Source organism: Monodelphis domestica, chromosome 1 (genome assembly GCF_027887165.1).
Source record: "Monodelphis domestica isolate mMonDom1 chromosome 1, mMonDom1.pri, whole genome shotgun sequence".
Classification (NCBI taxonomy): Eukaryota; Metazoa; Chordata; class Mammalia; order Didelphimorphia; family Didelphidae; genus Monodelphis; species Monodelphis domestica.
Window position 1 is genome coordinate 738,096,618 of NC_077227.1, and position 21,739 is coordinate 738,118,356.

Genomic DNA, 21,739 nt, shown 5'->3' on the forward strand with positions numbered 1-21,739 from the left:
CCTCTCTCTTTTCTGCCTGTCTCCCCCATTCTCTCTCTCTCTGTCTCTCTCCATCATTTTGTCTCTCTCTCTCTGTCTCTTTCATACCTCTCTCTTTTCTGCCTGTCTCCCCCATTCTCTCTCTCTCTGTCTCTCTCCATCATTTTGTCTCTCTCCTCTCTGTCTCTCTCATACCTCTCTCTTTTCTGCCTGTCTCCCCCATTCTCTCTCTCTCTGTCTCTCTCCATCATTTTGTCTCTCTCCTCTCTGTCTCTCTCATACCTCTCTCTTTTCTGCCTGTCTCCCCCACTCTCTCTCTCTGTCTCTCTCCATCATTTTGTCTCTCTCCTCTCTGTCTCTCTCATACCTCTCTCTTTTCTGCCTGTCTCCCCCATTCTCTCTCTCTCTGTCTCTCTCCCTCATTTTCTCTCTGTGTCTCTCCTCTCTGTCTCTCTCATACCTCTCTCTTTTCTGCCTGTCTCCCCCATTCTCTCTCTCTGTCTCTCTCCATCATTTTGTCTCTCTCCTCTCTGTCTCTCTCATACCTCTCTCTTTTCTGCCTGTCTCCCCCATTCTCTCTCTCTGTCTCTCTCCCTCATTTTCTCTGTGTGTCTCTCCTCTCTGTCTCTCTCATACCTCTCTCTTTTCTGCCTGTCTCCCCCATTCTCTCTCTCTCTGTCTCTCTCCCTCATTTTCTCTGTGTGTCTCTCCTCTCTGTCTCTCTCATACCTCTCTCTTTTCTGCCTGTCTCCCCCATTCTCTCTCTCTGTCTCTCTCCCTCATTTTCTCTGTGTGTCTCTCCTCTCTGTCTCTCTCATACCTCTCTCTTTTCTGCCTGTCTCCCCCATTCTCTCTCTCTCTGTCTCTCTCCCTCATTTTCTCTGTGTGTCTCTCCTCTCTGTCTCTCTCATACCTCTCTCTTTTCTGCCTGTCTCCCCCATTCTCTCTCTCTGTCTCTCTCCCTCATTTTCTCTGTGTGTCTCTCTCTCCTTTCCCTCTCTCTGCCTGGTCTGTCTGTCTCTGTCTTTGTCTGCAGGACACTGACCCTTGGAGCCCAGAAGAGAAGAGCCCAAAGGGGAACTGCATGAGGGAGAAGCCAGGCGATGGGAGTTTGTTTGCCCTTTGGCCGTGGGATTTCTCTAGTCTGGATCCCCCGCCCCATGGCCCCTGGGCCAGGTCAAGGTCTGCCTTGCGTTTCTGTCACCACAGGCCTTGCTTAGCCATCACTGCTTGGAACAGCTCATTCACTCCGAACCATAATCAGTGGAGACCTTCCCAGGGGGGACAGAGGTCTGAGTCATCCCTAGGAGGCTGAGGGGGCTCTCCAGCCACCCTCTGGGGACACAGCCTGGGGTCAAGAGCGCAGCCCTTGAGGACCTGGTTCCTGCAGACCCCCAGAAAGAGGACCCAAAGCAGCCAAGGCTAAAGGCAGATGGTAGCAGGAGAGCCCTGTAGGTTCACGAGCCCATTCCACAGGCCAGTAAACCAGGACATATGAGACTTGTTCAAAACCCCACAGAAAAACCAGGAGACTGGAAGCCCAAGCAAAGGCTTAAAGCCTGAGGGAGACTTCACTGGCTAGGCAGAGGGAGGTGATGTTGAAGAACAGGAGGAGGTCTTATTGCAAAAGGAATTCTGCCTAGTGATGGGCCCTGGAGGAGAAGACCGAAAAGGCTTGAATTCAAATTCCACCTTTGATACCTACTAGACGTGTGACCTTGGGCAAGTCATAGATTTAGCAATGATAAGAACCGTCCGATCCAATTCTGTCTTTCTACAGAGGAAGAAATTGAGGCCCAAAGTCCCGAGCCTGTTTCAATCGTCTACAAAATGGGCATGATGGTACTTACCAAACCTACTTCATAAGGTTGTCATTCAAATGAGATTTTAAGGAGGCAACTCAGTGGCTCAGTGGATGGAGAGCCAGGTCTGGAGAGAGGAGGTCCTAGGTTCAAATCTGGCCTCAGAGCTTCCCAGCTGTGTGACCCTGGTCACTTCACCCCCATTGCCTAGCCCTGACCTCTCGTCTGCCTTAAAAGCAATCGATTCCAAGGCAGAAGGTAAGGGTTTGAAAAAAAGGAGATTGTGAAGACAGAGGCTGATGTGTTTTTTGTTTTATAGTCCAAGGCTTGGCATTGAGCAGTTGCCTAATAACTATGGGTGGATTTATTCTTGAATTTATGCCAGGTCTTCTCTGAGATAGGTTAGGAAGAAGTGAAGGAAAAGAAAGAGTCCAAGAGAATCCCAAGGTCTGGAACACGAGTAATGCAGTGAATGGACAAACGTCGTGAAATCAACAGAGGAGAAGATTTAGGAGTTGAATTTGGTATTTGGTGAGTTTCAGATTGGGTGGGTCCTGTAGGTGGAAATGTTCTAGAGGCAATTGGAGATGTGAATCTGGAGCTTAGAAAGAGAGAGCCGGGTCAAGGCTGGAGAGAATTGCCTGGGAACCTTTTGCACAGAAATAATAATAGCTAAAAAGTATATAGTACTTACTATGTGTCAGGCACTGTATTAAATGCTTTACAATTATTATCTCATTTGATCCTTATAATAAGCTCCGAGATGGAAGTGCTATTATTATCATCTTCATTTTACAGATGAGGAATTGCGACAAATAGGATGAAATCACTTGCTTGAGGCAATACAGGTAGCCAGATGGCACTGTGGATAGAATGCTGGGCTTGGAATCAAGAAGACTCATCTTTCTGAGCTCAAATCTAGCCTCAGACACTTAGTAGTTGTGTGACCCTGGGCAAGTCACTTAACCCAATTTGCCTCAATTTCTCATCTATAAAATGAATTGGGAAGGAAATGGCAAGTCTCTCCAAGTATCTTAGCAGTGTGACCTTGGACAAATCATTTAACCCAGTTTATCTCAGTTTTCTCATCTGTAAAATGAGTTAGAAAAGGAAATGGCAAACCCCTCCAAGTATCTTAGCTGTATGACCCATGGCAAGTCACTTTACCCAGTTTGTCTTAATTTCCTTATGAGTTAGAAAGGGAAATAGCAAACCTCTCCATGTATCTTAGCAGTATAACCTTGGACAAGTCATTTAACCCAGTTTATCTCAGTTTTCTCATCTGTAAAATGAGTTGGAAAAAGAAATGGCAAACCCCTCCAAGTATCTTAGCTGTATGACCCATGGCAAGTCACTTTACCCAGTTTGTCTTAATTTCCTTATGAGTTAGAAAGGGAAATAGCAAACCCCTCCAAGTATCTTAGCAGTGTGACCTTGGACAAGTCATTTACCCAGTTTGTCTCAGTTTCCTCATCTGTAAAATGAGTTGGAGAAAGAAATGGAAAATCACTCCAGAATCTTTTCCAAGAAAACCCCAAATGGGGTCATGAAGTATTGGACATGACTGAAATGACTGAATCAGGGTCACACAGCTAGGAAGTGTCTAAGGCTGGATTTAAACTCAGCCCTCCTGACTCCAGGCTCAGTGCCTGTCCATTGTACCACCTCACCACCCCCAGCTGTGGAGCTGTGAGGTTTAATAAAATTTCTAGGGAGGGGATGGAGAGAGACCAGAACTCGGGTCTCCTGGAGATCCTTCTGTTCCAGCAAGCTGTTCACAGATGCTGTCCAGGTGAAAGGATGGAGCAAACTCACCCACCTGGTACAGGAATCAGATGGCAGTTCATTAAAGCCACAGTAGAGTTTCCAAACCTGGATGCCCAGAAAGAAGAGAAATTGGCTGAGGCCCCTTTTGTGGTGGCAAAAACATAGAAACAAAAGACTGTTTAAGGATGGGCGTGTGGCCAGGGCACAGGAAGGTCATAAAATATTGTGGCTGTGGGGAACCGTGGTGAAGATGAAGAATTCCAAGAAACTTGAGAAGATTCTCATGAACTGATTCACTATGAAGTAAAACAAAGCCAGCATTTCAAAGCAATTCAAAACAAGCATTTATTAAGCCCCTACTGCATGCCAGGCACTGTACTAGACACCAGGAATACAGAAACAAAGTGGTTCTGTCCTCAAGAAGTTGCCATTCTCAGACCCAGAGATAGGAGATTCTCTGTTCAAATCAGATCTCAAACACTTCCTAGTTATGTGACCCTGGGCAAGTCACTTAACCCCATTTGCCTAGCCCTTACTGCTCTTCTGCCTTAGAACTGATACTAAGACAGAAGGTAAGGGCTTCAAAATTAAAAAAAATAAAGTGGATGGAGCCTTGGAACAGGAGTCCCATAGAACAGAACTCAAATTCTGCCTCACAAACTTACTAGTTCTGTGACTCTGGGCAGGTCACTTAACCTCAGTTTCTCCAACTGTAAAATGGGAATAATATGGTCAATATGAAGATCAGCTGAGATAACATGGGTTAAAAACCTTTGCCAGCCTTAGAGCACTATATACATGTGATCTATTATAGAAGTCCAAATTCAAGACCTTCTACAATCTGGCTCACCCTTCACTTTTCAGCCTTATTATCTACTTTTTTGTTGTTTGGTCATCTTCATTCATATCTATATTTGGGGTTTTCTTGGCAGATACTGGACTGGCTTGCCATTTCCTTTTCTATCTCATTATACAGATAAGGAAACAGAGGCAAACAGGGGGAAGTGACTTGCCCAGGGTCACACAACTATTATGTGTCTTCAACCAAATTTGAACTAAGTCTTCTTGACTTTAAGCCGGGTGCTCTATCCATTGCACCACTTAACTGCCCCTACCCACCATTACTCCCCTCATGTATATGCCGTCCAGACAAGGGGGATTTCTTTCCATCTCCTCATTACATCCTCTTCTTTCTGGCTGCCTCCGTGTCTTTATCCACACTATCACTAGCTGTGAAAATTCTAGCCAGCCTCCAAGTGGAAGCTCCAACATTTTGCCCCAGTGAAGCCTTCCTTGAACCTCTGTCAGAAAGTGACTTTTAAGAGCCCTCCTTCTGGGATTTTGTTCCTATCTCCTCTATGCCATGGCCATCTTCTCCCTGGCATTAGCGTTACTGATGGGGCTGCCTTCTCTCTTCCCTAGATGGTAATCCCATCCAAGAGGGTGGTCAGCTATTCCTCCTGCTGTTTTCTCCTAGTACCTAGCCCAGATCCTCGAGGAGGCTGTGTAGAGACTGTATAGCATTCACCTCCCCACACTGCTCAGTAAGCATGGGCCGTCCCATCTTGGGCGCCCAGGTGCTGCCCTGGAGCCTCAGCTTCTTCCTGGCGAGGCTTTCCCCTCTCTAGCCTGACCTAGACCCACACGGCTCCTGCTGAGGCTCTCTGGCCATCTTCTCCTCCTGACCCTTGGCAGGTTCTCGGGCTCTCAGACTCCTACCTCTGGCTCTGGGAACAACAATCAAGCTAATTCCACTCACCTCCGCCAAGGACACGTTAATCCACTGGGTTCTTTTCTACGTGCCAGCTCTGTGGCTTCCAGGACCAGAGAACAGCCTTTCATTCCCTGGTCACCACTCCCTCAGTCCAGTCGGACTCTCCTTGGTCCCATCTGGGGTTTTCTTGGCAGAATGACTAGAGCCGTTGGCCATTTCCTTCTCCAGTTCATTTTACAGAGGAGAAAACTGAGACAGACGGGGTTAAATGACCTGCCTAGAGTCCCACAACTAGGCAGGATTTGAATTCAGGTCCCCCTGTGCTCTATCCATCCAGTCATCTAATTGCCCCCCCTTATGTGTGCTATCTCTCCTTTACGGGGATGTAAACTCCTTGAGGGCAAAGACTGGTTAGCCTCAGTGAGCCGCTCTGCACCACAGAGATAATCACACTCCTAGAACGGATTTCTTAGGGTTGTGGGAGGCTAAAGAGAGGCAGCCAACAAGTATCTCCGTGCCAAGTGCAGGAGAGCTGAAGACACAATCCACACGGTCCCGCTTGCACGCAGCATCCGTCTCCTGAGAACGCTTGGAAAAGCCCCGCGCAAACCTGTCCACCACCCAGACGTCAGCCGTCAGGGCTGTCAGCGCTGCGTGCAGCGCCTACAAGCCGTGGGATCCTGAAGGATCAAACTGAGGAGCAGCCAGAAGGAGAGGCAAGGGACGAGACGGGGCGGAGCGCCACAGACGAGGAAGGAGGAGAGCGATGATAAAGATGTTAGCACAGCATTACAGGAGTGGGGAAACCCCGGCGAGTCACGGGATCCGGGCGCCGACTCGCTCTCGGACAATCTTTGCCCTCCGGAGAGATCAAGCAAAGTCTCCCGAGACTAGGTGGACTCTGTAGGGGACAAACGGTGGCTCAGAGTCCTTCCGTCCGCAGGGAGGAATTGTGAGCTGCTCCTTGGGAGAGAAGCTTCAGATTTCTGAAATCTGAAATGCCTGGTAAAGGCTCGGTAAATGCATGTTGAACCGGCATCCATTTGAGGGGCTCCTTACATATTTGTTGATTTCAGAAGAAAGGTCTGGAGGGGGGCCGGGAATCCCCCTTGGAATGAGCCTGGGGGCGGCGGGGGGGGGGGAAGAATGGACGAGTTGCCCTAAGGCCTAGCCAACGTTCAGCCCCAGGGATCTGCCCCTCTCCACTCCCCACAACCTTTCCTCTATCCCAGCCCGACTTACTACTCAAGGCGGCACTCCGAGGTCCTTCTCCCTCTGTCCAACCTTCTTCAACTTTTAATGGCTAACTCTTCCTAGAGCTGGTTGGAGGGTACCCTCTGCTGGCAGTTAGGGGAACAGCGTTTCTTATGAGCCTCTTCTATTTAGGGAAGAAAGAAGAAAAGAAGAGAGGAAGGAAGGAAGGAAGGAAGGAAGGAAGGAAGGAAGGAAGGAAGGAAGGAAGGAAGGAAGGAAGGAAGGAAGGAAGGAAGGAAGGAAGGAAGGAAGGAAGGAAGGAAGGAAGGAAGGAAGGAAGGAAGGAAGGAAGGAAGGAAGGAAGGAAGGAAGGAAGGAAGGGAGGGAGGAAGGGAGGGAGGGAGGGAGGGAGGAAGGGAGGAAGGGAGGAAGGAAGAAAAGGAGGGAGGGAGGGAGGGAGGAAAGGAGGGAGGGAGGGAGGGAGGAAAGGAGGGAGGAAGGAAGGGAGGAAGGGAGGAAGGAAGGAAGGAATAGAATTTAGAGCTAGATTCATCTAGCCTAATCCCCTTATTTTACAGATAAGGGAACAACTGAGACTTTAGGATAGAAAGGGACTTTTCCAGGATCACAGAGGTCTCAGTGACAGGAGCCCTGACTCCAGTACATTTTCCATTGTCTCATGATGCTTCCCTCCTCCCTCTCTGTACCAGTCACAGCCCCCTTCTGAGGTCAGCATCTGTCCCTCCCACTTCCCAGAATTTCCTACTCCCTCCATCCTTACCAGCTCCCAGCCTTGCTCAGGACTCTCTCCGGCCTTCCTTCTCCCATCCCTATCCATCCTCTCCTCCTTCTCATATCTTCAGTATTGATCCTTGCCTCTCTCTCCTCCCCCTTGGCCTTCTGCCTCACACCATAGTGGGCCCTTCCCCCCTCAACCCTCTTCTCCTCCTTCTTCTTAGATCTCACATGCAGCCCAGAGGGGTTGGAAGGAGGGGAAACTGGCCACGTGGCTGCCCTCTTTTTCCCAGGTTATTTCCCATCAAGTTCCATCCTCTCCTTTAAGGAGAAGGTTGGTCTTGGTGACCTCTAAGGGTCCCGTCCCACCTGGAAGCCAGGAGCCATCCTTTATCTCCTCCCTGAAACTGCCCTCGAGCATGGCTGATCCCCAGAGGCACTGCATGGCTCTGTGCCCTTCCCTGTCCTGGCATGGCAGGAGCTGTCTACTCTGTGGGACACAGACCCACGTCCACGTGCCTCGAGCAGCCCCACATCGGGAGGAAGTGAATCTTTAGATCTCTGAAGTTCACAGCCCTGGAAGGGGGCAGGCAGACATCATCTTCATTTTGCCAATGAGGAAAGGGTGGCTCCCACGGAGGAAGTGACCCGCCCAAAGCCTCTGAGGCTGCAAAGTAAGCAAAGCCAGGGATGGGGCATCCCAGCTCTTCGACTTCCAAATCAAAGATCTTTCCAGGACAGGCTGTTTCACAAAGGTCTCCCCACACTACCTAACTGGATTGTGCAATGGACAGAGGGGTGGACTCGCTTGAGTTCAATTCCTGCTTAGACAGCTGTGTGACCCTGGGCAGGACACTCCATTTCCCTCAGCCTCTGTTTCCTTCCCTGTAAAATGGGGATAATAAGAGCAACTCACTATGTTTTGAAGATCAAATATTTGTAAAGCACTTTGAAGACTGAAAAGTGCTGTATCAATTCTATTATTATGAGCACCATCTTTAAGGGGCTCAGATTAAATGACCTTTGACTCTTCCTTCCTCCCTCCCTCCCTCCCTTCTTTCCTTCCTTCCTCCCTCCTTCCTTCCTTTCTTCATCCCTCCTCCCTCCCTCCCCCTTTCCTTCCTTTCTCCCTCCCTCCCTCCCTCCCTCCCTCCCTTCCTTCCTTCCTTCCTTCCTTCCTTCCTTCCTCCCTCCCTTCCTTCCTTCCTTCCTTCCTCCCTCCCTCCCTCCCTTCCTTCCTTCCTTCCTTCCTTCCTTCCTTCCTTCCTTCCTTCCTTCCTTCCTTCCTTCCTTCCTTCTTTCCTTCCTTCCTTCTTTCCTCCCTTCCTTCCTCCCTTCATTCTTCCCTCCTTCCTTCCTTCCTTCCTTCCTTCCTTCTTTCCTCCCTTCCTTCCTCCCTTCATTCTTCCCTCCCTCCCTCCCTCTCTCCCTTCCTTCCTTCCTTCCTTCCTTCCTTCCTTCCTTCCTTCCTTCCTTCCTTCCTTCCTTCCTTCCTTCCAGACTCTCAGTGTTTTCCTGTGAATCAGAAGCATGGAACACAAAGAGAAATGGAGCAATGAGGGCCTGGGTCAAGAAGGAGCTTTGTGGATCTCTCTAGGCAAGGAAACGAGCCCCAGGAAAGGGAAAGCCTTCCCCAACTGGCCCATTTCTCTTCCTTTTCCAGCAGACCCAGGGCCGGAAAGAACTGCAAAGGCCGTTTAGCCTGAGTCCTCTTATAGATGAGTCTGTGGAGGTTCAATGCCTTGTCCAAGGTCAAACAGAGCCCCAGGAGAGGGAGAAGTAGAAGATGCCAAAGAGAAGCAAGTGACTGAGAAGGAACAATTGGCAGGAGGCAGGAGGGGATGGAATCAAAGCCATGGAGGGAATTGCTTGCTGTGCCAAGGGACAAGGACAGCTCATTCCCTGAGACAGTAGGTGGAAGAGGCAGAAGACTCGGTCTACTTGGCCCCCTTTAAAGAGCAAAACATCAAAAGCCACGGATGGAGGCTGGAAAATGTAAGACTGATACCAAATAGAACCATTCTTCCTAATAATGAAGAGTGATGCCAAAGTGGAATGGGCTCCTCAGGAGGTAGTGAGTTTCCTGTTCCTTGAGGTATTCAAGGCTGGAGGATTCCTGATCTGCAGTATGGTAGAGGGGCTCCTTACCCAGATACAAATGGAACTCTGTCTCTGGAGATGCAGAAAAATGTTGACTTGGAGAGGAGGCCAGTAGAGGGAGTTGAGGCTAGGTGGACTCCATCTTCTCTACAAGGTAGCAAGTAGTCCAGGACAACAGTGAAGAGGTAGAGAGCAGAAGGATGGGGTGGGGGCACTGTTGAGACATACTGGGGGCAGCTAGGTGGGGTGGCTCAGTAGACATCGAGCCAGACCTGGATATGGAAGCTTCTGGGTTCAAATCCAACCTCATAGTTCCTATGTGACCCTGGTCAAGTCACTTCATCCCCATTGCCTAGCTCTAAGCTCTTGTGCCTTAGAACCAATAAACAGTATTGATTCTAAGCCCAAATGTGAGGATTACAAATAGAAGAAGAAAGAAAGAAGCGGAGACAGTGCATAGGGAGAGGTGAGGAACGCCTCCGACTGGCAGGGCCCAGAATGAGGACCAGAGAACAGGCATTATTCTGGCTTTCTCCAATGGCCCACAGTTCTCTTCTCCACCAACCTGGAGGCCCAGAAGGCTCCAGGCCTCCGCCAGGCAGCACAGTCGTTTGGATTTTGCCCAAGATGGACACATTCCTCCTTCCAGTTCTGGTTATTAATTAGAGGACCGAAACGTTCCCAGGCTCTGATCCCGCCCTCACTCCCCCCACTCCCACCCTGGCCGAGAGATGGAGGAGATAAAGGGGGCCGGAATGGGGAGGAAGCATGCTTTATCAGTCCTATCGGCCACTTACACTCCCCCAGCCCCAGCCCACCATTTGTTCCGGCCTGTTGCCCCAGTGCCCGGGGGGAGGACAGGTGGGGGCACCAGCCTGAGAGAGGAAAGAGGGGGGAGCTATTCAGAGCACCTCCTACCTCTCCCCTCCAGGGCCCCCAGGGGGGGAGGGAATCAGGGTCCTGCTGGGATCAAAAGCCCCAGATCCTCTCTAACTGGGTGGGTGCATGAAGGGTGCTGGGCTCGTGGACCCTGATCAAGAAAGGAGCTCAGGCTGTCCAACCTTTCCTCCCAGTTTATGGATGAGAAAACTGAGACCTGGAGAGCTTAAGGGGCTCAAGCTCCTAGGACCCCTCATTACAGACCCTATGGTTGGTTCACTGTGCAAGGAGAAGAGGCTTCTCTAAGGGGGCCTGGGAGGCCATCGACCCCTTTTCTGGACCCCGCTCCCCCTTAATGGGCACCCAGAAGAACGAGTGAATGGACGAATGAAGGAGTGAATGAATGAATGAATGAATGGGCAGATATTAAGGGCTTCCTTCGGTTCACAGCCCTGTGCTAAGCACTAGAGATAAAAGAGAAAAGCAAGCCCAACTCCCTCATTCTTCAGGCGCTCCCATTTCCAACGGGGGAGGCCACATGTAGGGAAGGTCTCAGCTACAAGTCAGATGGAAAGGTGCAAAGGTCCTTAGGGTGCAGCAGCGGGGCGCTGGTCATGCCTGTCCTTTTAAGTCTTTTCTGCTGCTAAAATCCAATGAGTTTCTGATGTTAAACCGCGTCACATTGCCAAAGGCTCTGATGGAGAGAACTCTCCTGTCTTGAGCCTTCACAGCTGAGGCTGCTGCAGTGGTTGGGATGATGCTCCAGGTTCCAGCCTAGAAACCAGATGTTGTCTGGTGGGGTGTTGCCCCTCCCAGGGCTCTTGGACTCAGTGTCCTGGGCTGTCTCCATCGGTGTCCGAGGATAGACAGTGGCTAAGATGATGATGGTGTTGGTGGCAGTTTGGCTCAATTGACATATGCTGTCTTCTTTCCCTCTCCTGCCCTCCTCTGGACTTCTCTTCCTCTCTCCCCTCTCCTGCCCTCCTCTGGGCTTCTCTTCTCTCTCCTCTCCTTTCTTCTTCTTGTCTTCTTTCCCCTCTCTTCTCCTGTCTTCTCTTCCTCTCTTCCCTTTCCTGCCCTCCTCTGGGCTTCTCTTCTCTCTCCTCTCCTTTCTTCTTCTTGTCTTCTTTCCCCTCTCCTCTCCTCCTGTCTTCTCTTCCTCTCTCCCCTTTCCTGCCCTCCTCTGGGCTTCTCTTCTTCTCTCCTCTCCTTTCCTCTTCTTGTCTTCTTTTGTCCACTCTCCCTCTCCCCTCTCCTGCCCTCCTCTGGGCTTCTCTTCTCTCTCTTCTCCTTTCTTCTTCTTGTCTTCTTTCCCCTCTCCGCTCCTCCTGTCTTCTCTTCCTCTCTCCCTTCTCCTGCCCTCCTCTGGGCTTCTCTCTCCCTCCCTCTCTTGCCCTGGATGGAGAAGAAGGAGGAGGAAAGGCATCTCTGTGAGGTCTTTGAGTCCAGAGACCCCTCCCTGAAAATATCTGCTAGCTCTCTGCCTCGTAGTTGGGGGAAGAGGAAGAAAAGAGGGAGCTTTCTGGGTGTGTCCACTCCCTGAGAATAGCTACAAAATTTCCCCAGGACTAACCAAGAATGAGGGCAGCACTGCCACCTCGTGGTCCCCAGCAGCTCTGCCCAGCTCCTTCTCATCCTTCGTCTGAAGTCCATTCCTCGGCAGTTGTTACCCCAGATTGATGGATGAGAAATTGGGGCTATCAGAGAAATCAAGAGACTTGTCTATGGTCACATGGGCAGGGAAGCCATGTTCAGCTTTCAAGCCTCACTGCTAACTTGGAATGAGGAAGACCTAAGTTCGAATCCTGTCTCATAAGTTTCCCACCTATGTAACCCTGGACAAGTCACTGAATCTCTCCTAGCCCCAATCTCCTTGGTTGTAATTTGGGTGGCTAATAGTAGTGCCACCCGCTCAGGGTTGTCCATAGGTCAAAGGAGAGAATATATGTAAAGGGCTTTGCAAACTCAAAAGGGCTCTGAAAACTCCAGCAATTCCCCAGGAGGCTCTTACCTCTCTCTAATCAGTCTCCTGGGCCTCCACAAGGACTCAATTCTAGATAAAGAACTGGAAGAAAGCTTAGACCCTCCCTTTGTTTTACCAAGGAAGTTACTTGTCCAAGATCGTTCAACCAATAAATGACAGAGGTGGGATTTGAACCCATCTTCAGGGCACTTTCTACCTGGTTATGATGCAGAATTCTGAACTTTACCCCCATCTGGGCATCCCTGCTTCCCCACCCCCTAGAATGGGATGCTCTCCCTTATCCTCTCTCCTATCCAAAGTCTAGCCATTTTCCCAAGGGTTGGCCTAGATCAGAAGTTCTTTTTTTTTTTTTAACTCTTACCTTCTGTCTTAGAATCAATACTTAATATTGGTCCCAAAGCAGAAGAACTACTGTCAGGGTTAGGCAACTGAGGTTAAGTGACTTGCCCAGGGTCACACACCCAGGAAGTGCCTGAGGCCACATTTGAACCCAGGACCTCTCATCTCCAAGCCTGGCTCTTTATCTGAACTGCTTAGGGGCTGGTAGACCATAAGCTCTTCACATTTTGCATTTGTCCTGCCCATTTTAGGCAGCCTGGTGAAGCCCCTGGACTCCTTCTCAGAAGAATGTTTGATGCCTAAAACAACATACATGGGGCTGTAAAAGAAACCAGTTATATGGAAATACAGTCATCAGAATGATTCTTGCTCTTAAGGACAGTTTCCCAGACCCCAGTTAAGAACTGCTCAGTGGTCTAGAAGAGTTCTTCCAGCTCTGCCTCTTACTCTCCTTTTATGAATGAGACCCAGTTCCAAGCCCAAGGAAGGACTGTGGGGCTCTCTGTGAGGAGAGACACTTGGTCAGAGAGCCCAGGGATGGGGAGACAACCCAGCCAGAGCTGAGGATGCTCCTGCCAGTGTGCCTGATAATTATTTAATTGGGTAAAGCATCCATTAGGGAAGATTCTCACTTCCCAGACAGCGTGTGAGTAAACATGTCTATGAGAGTGAAGGAGATGATCTAAGGAAAGCCAGAGAGAAAGAGGGAGGGAGAGAGGGATGGAAAAAGGAGGATGAGATGAAATGAAGAGAGGGAGAGAGGAGGGAGAAAGAGGGAGAGAGAGGCAGGGAGGGAAGAAGAGAGAGGGAGGGAGGGAGAGAGGAATGGGGAGAGGAGGATGAAATGAAATGAAGAGAGGGAGAGAGGAGGGAGAAAGAAGGAGAGGGGGGAGGAAGAGAAAGAGAGGAAGAGAGAGAAGTATGGGGAGAGGAGGATGAGATGAAATGAAGGGAGAAAGAGGGAGAGAGAAGGGGAGGAATGAAGAGAGGAAGAGAGAGGAAGGGAGAGAGGGATGGGGAGAGAAGAAGAGATGAAATGAAGGGAGAGAGAGAGGGAGAGAAGGATGAGGAGAGAGGGAGAGAGGGAGGAAGATCAGATGAAATGGAGGGAAAGAGGGATGGGGAGAGAGAGGAAGAGAGAGAGGGAGGAGGATGAGATGAAATGAAGGGAGGGAGAGAGGGGAAAGAAAGAGGGAGGGGGGAGGGAGGAAGAGAGAGAAGAGGATGAGATGAAATGAAGGGAGGGAGAGAGAAGGAGAGAAGGATGGGAAGAGAGAGGGGAAGGAAGAAGGGAGTAAGGGAGGAAGGGAAAGAGAGGGGGAGAGGGAGAAAGGAGAGAAAAGGTGGGGGAAGGGAAAGAGAAGAAAGGAGATGGAGAGAGGAGAATGAGATAAATGAAATAAAGCAAGAGAGAGAGAAGGGAAGGGAAGAAAAGAGAAAATTGATGGTGGGAGGAAGACAGGGAAAGGAAAGAAAAAATAAAAAGAGTAAGGAATAAATGGGAAAATGGAGAAAGAGAGCTGCCAATCAGTCTCTGACTCCTACCCCTGAGCTTCCCAAAAGGACCAAAGGAGAGTAGGAATACAGGATGAGGGAGGCATTGAAATACTATCTGGTCCCACCTGAGAGAGGGGGGCCAGGGAATACATTTGGGGGTATTCAAATGATGTTGAGAGACTTGGGTTCAGATTTTGCTTTTGAGACAGGGTGTATGACCCTGGACTAGTCATCTAATCTCCTTCAGCTTTGTTTCCTTATCTGTAAAATGAGAACAATAAAAGCAGACTTCCCAGAGTTATGAGAATCAAATGTCATGTGTGTAAAGTGCTTTACAAACATTAAAAAGAAATGTCAACGATTATGTTTAGTACTGTTATTGTTATTATTGGAAGCAGTGCTATGCAGTGAATAGAGCCTGACTTTGAAGTTAGGAGGATCTGTGTTCAAATCCTACCTCTTATATTTACTAGCTATTAACCAGTTTTCTCATCTGCAAACTGAGACTAATAATAGCATCTTCCTCCCTGGATTGTGAGGATCAAATGAGGTGTCAAGTGCTTTGCAAACTTTAAAGCACTATAGAAATAGTCACTTAAAAGTGTGTTTATCATTGAAATATTAGATATGCAATCTCATTCATGCAGGTGTCATCTCCAGCCATCACAGTGCTTCCACATTCTCTTGTCTGGGACAACTGTGACCATGTTCTTGCTCCTGCAAGTTCACACAGGAAGGGGGGCACCCTGAATTGCTGGAGTCCTTCCTCTAAAATGTGGTGGGTTTTTGTTTTGTTTGTTCATTTATTCATTGTCTGAGGGATCCAGGCATCGGAGATAGAAGAGTTAAGAAGACCAGGATTCTAAGCTTGCCTCTGACACCAGCTTCGAGACCCTGGAAAAGTCATTTAACCTTGATGTGCCTCAGGCAAATCCCTAAGACTTTTCAGGAATAGTGGAAAAAATGTTGCACCTGAGATCAGGGGACCTGTGTTCAAATCTTAGTTCTGTTCCTACTATAGTCTAGAGCAAGTCATCAGACTAGTCTAGACCTCAGTTTCTTCACCTACAGAATGAGGGGCTAAATCTAAATAGCCTACCTTTCAGATTTATTCAAATTCTAAATGTTTAAGACCATGAGCTAGTTATGAAATTATTTTTAAACCCTTATATTCTTTCTTAGTATCAATTCTAAGACAGAAGAGTGACAGGCTAGGCAATTGGGGTGAAATGACTTGTCCAGGGTCATACAGCTAGGTAGTTATCTGAGTTCACATTTGAACCCGAGTCCTTCCGACTCCAGGTCTGGTGGTCTATCCACTGTGCTACCTAGATGCCTCGTCAAGGAAATATATTTTTTAAGTTCTTACCTTCTCAAGTATTTGATGCAAGGCAGAAGAGAGGTAAGGGCTATGTGACTGGGTAAATGACTTGCCCAGGGTCACACAGCTAGGAAGAATCTGAAGTCAAATTTGAACCCAGGTCCTTCTGACTCCAGTCCTGGCTCTCTATCCAGTGAGCCACCTAGCTGCTCCTGGCTATTAAATTAGAGACTGGTCATAACCTCGCTCCTAGAGGCATTCCCTGAGGAAATGATCAGTCCTTTGTCTGTTACTCAGAGTCTAGGAAGAGGACAGCTCAGAGAGTATCCTCAAGTAGAAGCCAACCTGGACTCCTGGGATCCTCTGGCCATGCCTCAGGGATTCCTCCTGCCTGGAATCCTGTCCACTCTGTTGCTCCCTTTGGTATCTTCTCCATCCTGCCTTTCTTTTGGGCTCAGGACAAAAATGCCTTCCCTGATTCCCTCACACTCCCTCCCCACTGGGAAAGGTCCTTCCTAGACCAGAAGCTTCGGAAAAAGCCTTGGATCTGGAGTCAAAGTCTTGGGTTCCAATCCCAGCTGCCATGCTTATTGCTCCTGCATCCTTGGAAAGCTCCCTTGCCTTCTCTGACTCCCAGGTCTCTTGTCTGGGAGAGGGTTGAGCCGGCTTCTCCTCCTCCTCTTTTCTGGCCTGAAAGGCAGCTATGAGGCGGCGGGATCCGGGGGTGACCCAGGGTTCCTCCCTGCCATGCTTCCATCCCTGCCCTTCTGTCTCTCAGGGCTCCCCCGGCAGCACCGGCTCTAGAAAGGACAGAGAGATGCCCAGGAAGCACTCTCATCCCCCCATGAGGAAGACCCTCTCCGAGCAGTCTGGGTACTCGGCTGACAGACCACCCGAGGAGGGTCCCAAAGGGGGCTTCCAGAAAGCTCCTGCGCAGAAGTTCAAGTCTCCAGGAGGTCCCGCCTGGGCTCCAAGTGCCCTGGAACGGGCCACAGCCCACGAGGGGCTTCTGCCAAACGCCGGAAGGACGGATTTCTTAGGAGTCCTTCATCACCGGGAGTGGCGGGGCTCCCCTGCCCTGTGGCCACGGCCGAGGGATTAGAGATCGGGGGATGGACGCGAGACCCCGGAGATCATCTAATCCCGGCTTTGTTCCCCGAGGCCACGGTCCCTTCCCAGAACGCGTGCCCATTACCAAGGCTACGGATTATACGGAAAGTAGAATCACTGGCTTTGTTTCTAGTTCCCTGGGCTGCTACAGACCAGCCTCCAGGAGGCTTGGAGAGTTGATGATCTGTCCAAGGTCCCCGAGAAAGAGCTGGGATTCGAATACAGCTCCCCGGGTTCCCAAAACCCCCCCCGCCCCCCCCCCCCCCAGGTGCTGGTTTCTGACCAAGGGCATTTCCCGTGTTTCTGCTCTCTGCTTTGCAATTGTTTCCAAGTTGTTTGGAGACCTGGATGTCCGTCTCCTCCGTGAGGCTGCCTCGGAGGGGAGCGGGGCGAGGGGTGTCCTTCAATAGCCCAGGGGTTCTGAGGAGGCTGCGGCTCTCGGCTCTCACCTGGGCACGGGAGCCAGGTCTCCCTCCGTCTAGAAGCAGGGAGAGCAGCGGCCGTGCCTGGCCCCGTAACACCAACTCGGAGGTCCCTGAAGACCGCAAGAGGGTCTCCCCGTTAGAGTTGGAAGGAGGGGAAGGCGGGACCCCTATCACGCGCCCTCCGGGCATGGCCCATGGATTTTCCATCCAATCAGGAGCCCCGCCAGCCCTCCCGATTCCTAGTCCCAGGCCAGGTGACCCTTTCCCGGGGCAGGAGAAAAGCAGGAGGGCAGGGGCTCCCTTCCCTGACCAGAGCAGGGAGGGGGTCTCCCTCGGCCAGAAGTAGAGGAGAGAGGGGCCAGGACCAATGGGGATCCCTGAGGGGGGGCAAAGCTGCCCCCTGGCCCTGCGTGCCCCTGCTGAAGCCCGCTCCAGGGTCCGGCGAGCCTGTGGACCGGCAGAAGGCAGGCGGACTGAGCCAGCCCCCCGACTCCCCGATCTGCCGCCACCCTTCCCTAGCCTCTGGGTGGGTCCCCCGTCTCTCCTCCGCCCTGGGTCCAGGACCCAGGTGGAAGGCAGGCCGGGGCTTGGGAGTCAGTCAGGTCCTGCAGCCTAGGGAGTCGCAGAGGGGGAGGGTGGCGGGGGGGGGGGGGGGGGGAGCCGCAGCAAAAACAAATAGAGAGTTCAAAAGCGAGGCGATTAAAAAAATAAATGGAAGGCGGCCGAGATAAGGCGCCGCCGCCTGGGCCGCCTCGTTAACATTCATTGGATGGCATAATCAGGCCTCATTATCTCAAATTGGCTGCATATTTGCCCTCGGATGCTAATTTACAGTTGGCTGCGAGCGCTCTGGGCCTGTTTTGACTAAAATATGATTGCGCCGCGCCGAGCCGGGCTCTTAGCTGTCGGGCATGCGGGCCGGCCGGCCGCTCGCTCGCTCGCTCCGAGTGGGGGCTCGAGCCGCGGCGGTTTTCCATCAAGCCGCGCGCCGGGCTGCATTCTGATTATTGGCGCCCTGTTTTGCGTAGAAATGGCATTTCTAAGCCTCCCAGTTAAATTAGAGCCTTTATCAGTTTCTTGGGGGGGGGGGGGGGGGATGGACCGTTTATCATTAATCTCGGGAAAAGGAAATAGGAGAAATAATGCTTTTTTGTTTTACGGAGAGGGGCTGGAGGGGCTCCCTCCTCCTCCTCCTCCTCGCCTCCTCCCTTCTTTCTCCCCTCCTCCTCCTCCTCCTCCTCCTTCCCTCTCACTGGACGTTTCCTCTATGACCTCTAAAGATCTGGAATGCTCAGGCTTTTGCGTCCGCCCGAGTCTCCTTGCCAGTTCTGGGGTCCGGGGAGCAGAAAACCTCGGAGCCTCGGTTCAGCGGACTGAGCCAGACCTAGAGGAGGGAGGTCCTGGGTTCCAATGTGACCTCAGACGCTTCCTAGCTGGGTGACCCTGGGCAAGTCACTTAACCTCGGTCGCCTATCCTTGCCCTTCTGTCTTAGAGCTGTCACTAAGACAATGCAAAGGCTGAAAAAAAATCCGACATTTTTTGTTTATTCTATTAATTTATAATTTACCCAATGATGCCGAGATGTTAGCGGTATAGATCTCTGGATACGTGCTTGGTGGGCAAACCTTAAAGGGCCAGCGATCATTAAGTCCACAAGCTCTTACTGTCAGAGAGAGCAGCTGACTTCCTGGGGGCTGACCAACACCTCTCCCCCTCCTGTGGCAAAGCCCTTTTGCTCATAATTCTAACCCCCCAAACAAGTGTTAGTTAGGAGGAGGGGAAGAGAGAGAAGGGAAAGGAGCAAGCATTTATTAAGCACCTGCTGTGTGCCAGGCACTCTCCTAAGTGCTCTACAAATATTATCTCATTTGAACCTTACAAGAGCCCTGGGAGGTGGGTGCTATTATCATTATCCCTATTTTACAATTGAGGAAACTGAGGCAGGGAGAAGTTAAGAGATTTGTCCAGGATCACCCAGCTAGAAAGTGTCTGAGACCAGATTTGAATTTAGGTCTTCCTGATTCCAATAAGAGGTATCTGGAGCAAAGCAGATTCCCACACTGCAAGGTGACTTCCAGCGTTCTCCAGGGCTGAGCTGAGCACTAAAGAACTGTGGGAAGGGAGAGACGTTAAGACGTGTAGGCTAAGAGCTAGAAGGGGGTTTTAAACATGGTGTTGAAGCTGGAATGGGACTTTTAGAGCTCATCTAGTCCCAACTCCATTTTACAAATGAGGAAACTGAGGCTTAAAGAGAAATTTCTTTGTGATCCCATTTGAGATTTTCTTGCTGAAGATACTGGAGTGGTTTGGCATTTCCTTCTTCATTTCATTTTACAAATGAGGAAACTGAGGCTTAAAGAGAAATGATTTATTTGTGACCCCATTTGGGGTTTTCTTGGTGAGGATACTGGATTGGTTTGGCATTTCCTTCTTCATTTCATTTTACAAATGAGGAAACTGAGGCTTAAAGAGAAATGATTTATTTGTGACCCCATTTGAGGTTTTCTTGGTGAGGATACTGGAGTGGTTTGGCAATTCCTTCTTCATTTCATTTTACAAATGAGGAAACTGAGACTTAAAAAAGTGATTTATTTGTGACCCCATTTGGGGTTTTCTTGGTGAGGATACTGCAGTGATTTGCTGTTTCCTTCTTCATTTCATTTTACAAATGCAGAAACTGAGGCAAACAGAGTAAACTGATTTGCCCAGGATCACACAGCTAGCAAGTGTCTGAGCACAGATTTGAACTCAGGATGATAGTCTTTCTGACTCCAAGCTTGGCACTCTATCCACAGTGCCACCTAGCTTCCAGCTCCCAAGGTTTATTTGTACACACTTATTCCCCCCCTGTCACATGAAGTGCTTTCCTTCCCCTGGTCCTTCATTCCCAATAAATCCACTATCTCCTGCTGCACTATCCACCTCAGCTTCCCCTTCCTGCCCCTCCACTCACTGCCCCCTCTCATGATCTCAAAGCACCTACAAGGAAGGAGGACATTCAGCTCCCCTGAGTCCAGAAGAGCTGGGGATGGGCGTCATAACAGACATCTCGGTCTGTCTTCTAAGCCTCCAGAGGGCCAAGGACTCCCAACTGGTCCAGAAAATGAAACAGGATGTGTAGAGGCCCTGACAGGGATGGAGGAGGGAGGCGAGGGGGGCCTGGAAACTTTGTGCAACTGAAATAGATGCGCTGCCTGATGTTTAAAGCCCTTTACAGAGCTGCAGTCGTTTGGTAAGTTAGGAATGTATTATGGAGAGCTCAGATTGGTCATAAAATTATATTTGGTATATTTAGAGATGTGAAGCCCTGGGGGGAAAAACAGAAATTGTGGAGGGAGAGAAGAGAAGCATCTTGGCTGATTGTTTTTGGAAAAACTCAAAATGTCTTTGTGAGGAGGAAAATGGTTTTTTTCTTTGAAATTTTCTAGGTTACTTCCCCTGACCTACATTCAGTCTGAGGTCTTTGTATATCCTAAATGGGTCTTTCTCCTCCCAGCAAGAGAAGTAGCTGGGCCAGACAGCATGCTGAAGATAGGGGAGACTTTGTAATCCTTTGGTCTGGCAGGTGGGGAAGAGAAGGGATGGTGGGCATCGAGATGGCACAGTAAAGAGAGAGCCCTGGGCTTGAGATCAGGAACTCCTGATCAGTCTCCTCTTCCTGAGTTCGAATCTGGCCTTGGACACTTTCTAATAATGTGACCCTGAACAAGTCCCTTCACCCTGTTTGCCTTAGTTTGCTCATCTGTAAAATGAATTAGAGAAGGAAATGGTCAACCACTCTAGTATTTTTGCCAAGAAAACCCCAAATGGGGTCACAAAATCTAACCTCAGATGCTACCTAGCTGTATGACCCTGGGCAAGTCACTTCACCCTTTTTGTCTTAGTTTCTTCATCCGTAAAATGAGCTGAAAAAGGAAATAGCAAACCACGCCATTGTCTCTGCCAAGAAAACCCTAAATGGGGTCAGAAGAGTCAGACATGACTGAACAATAATATAAAAAAAGGGGAGATGGAGTACAGCAGAGTGCCAGAGCTGGAGGGGACCTCGAGGGACCCTCTGGCGTAGCCCCTTCCCGATGACATCCCAGCAATAGTAGCTAATGTTTATACCGAGCTTTAAGATCTGCAAAGTGCTTTTTAAAAATTATCTGATTTGCTGCTTATTATAGCTTCATGACACTCTCAAGAGATATGGAAACCGTCCTGGAGACGTCAGCATCTCAGCAGACCAGAGCTTGGGTTCTTGGTGGAGTTTCAGTGCTAAATCCCCACTAAATACTTTCCTGCCCTGATTGAGTAAACCCCTGTTACCAGGATCTATAAGCATCTCGATTCTTTCCAATGCCAAGCCCAAACCACTGGGCTTCAGTGATTGACTTTTCTCAACTGTGATGCCTGGAACAGAACAGCCCACAGAAGTGGGCTGAACAGCATGGATGCCAGAGAAAGGGATGCCTCCTTATTGTTGGACCAACAGTCCAAGATCAGTCTAGTTTATGGGACTGCTTGCAGTTCACTTGTACCCTCAGATCTTTTTCTAAAAATCTACATCTTGAACCTTGCAAAGTCAAGCCCTGGAACCCAGGGGCTAGTAAAGCTTGGCTTTGACTCCTCTCAAAGTCCACCTTATTAGGCTGGAACCAATCAGTTTCCCCCAGAGATCCCTTCAGGGTCAATGTGGTCTGGTAGAATCAGCCCCAGACTTGAGACCAAGAAGCTGGGTTTAAAGCCTGGTTCTGTGTCCTCCAGATAATGTCTCCATCCTCTCCCCCAGGCCTCAGTTTCTCCCTCAGTATAGTGAAGAAGTTGGATTCAATGAGGGATTCTTAACCTTTTTTGTGCTGTGGACTCCTTCAGCAGCCTGGTCAAGACGATGGACCCCTTTCTCAGAA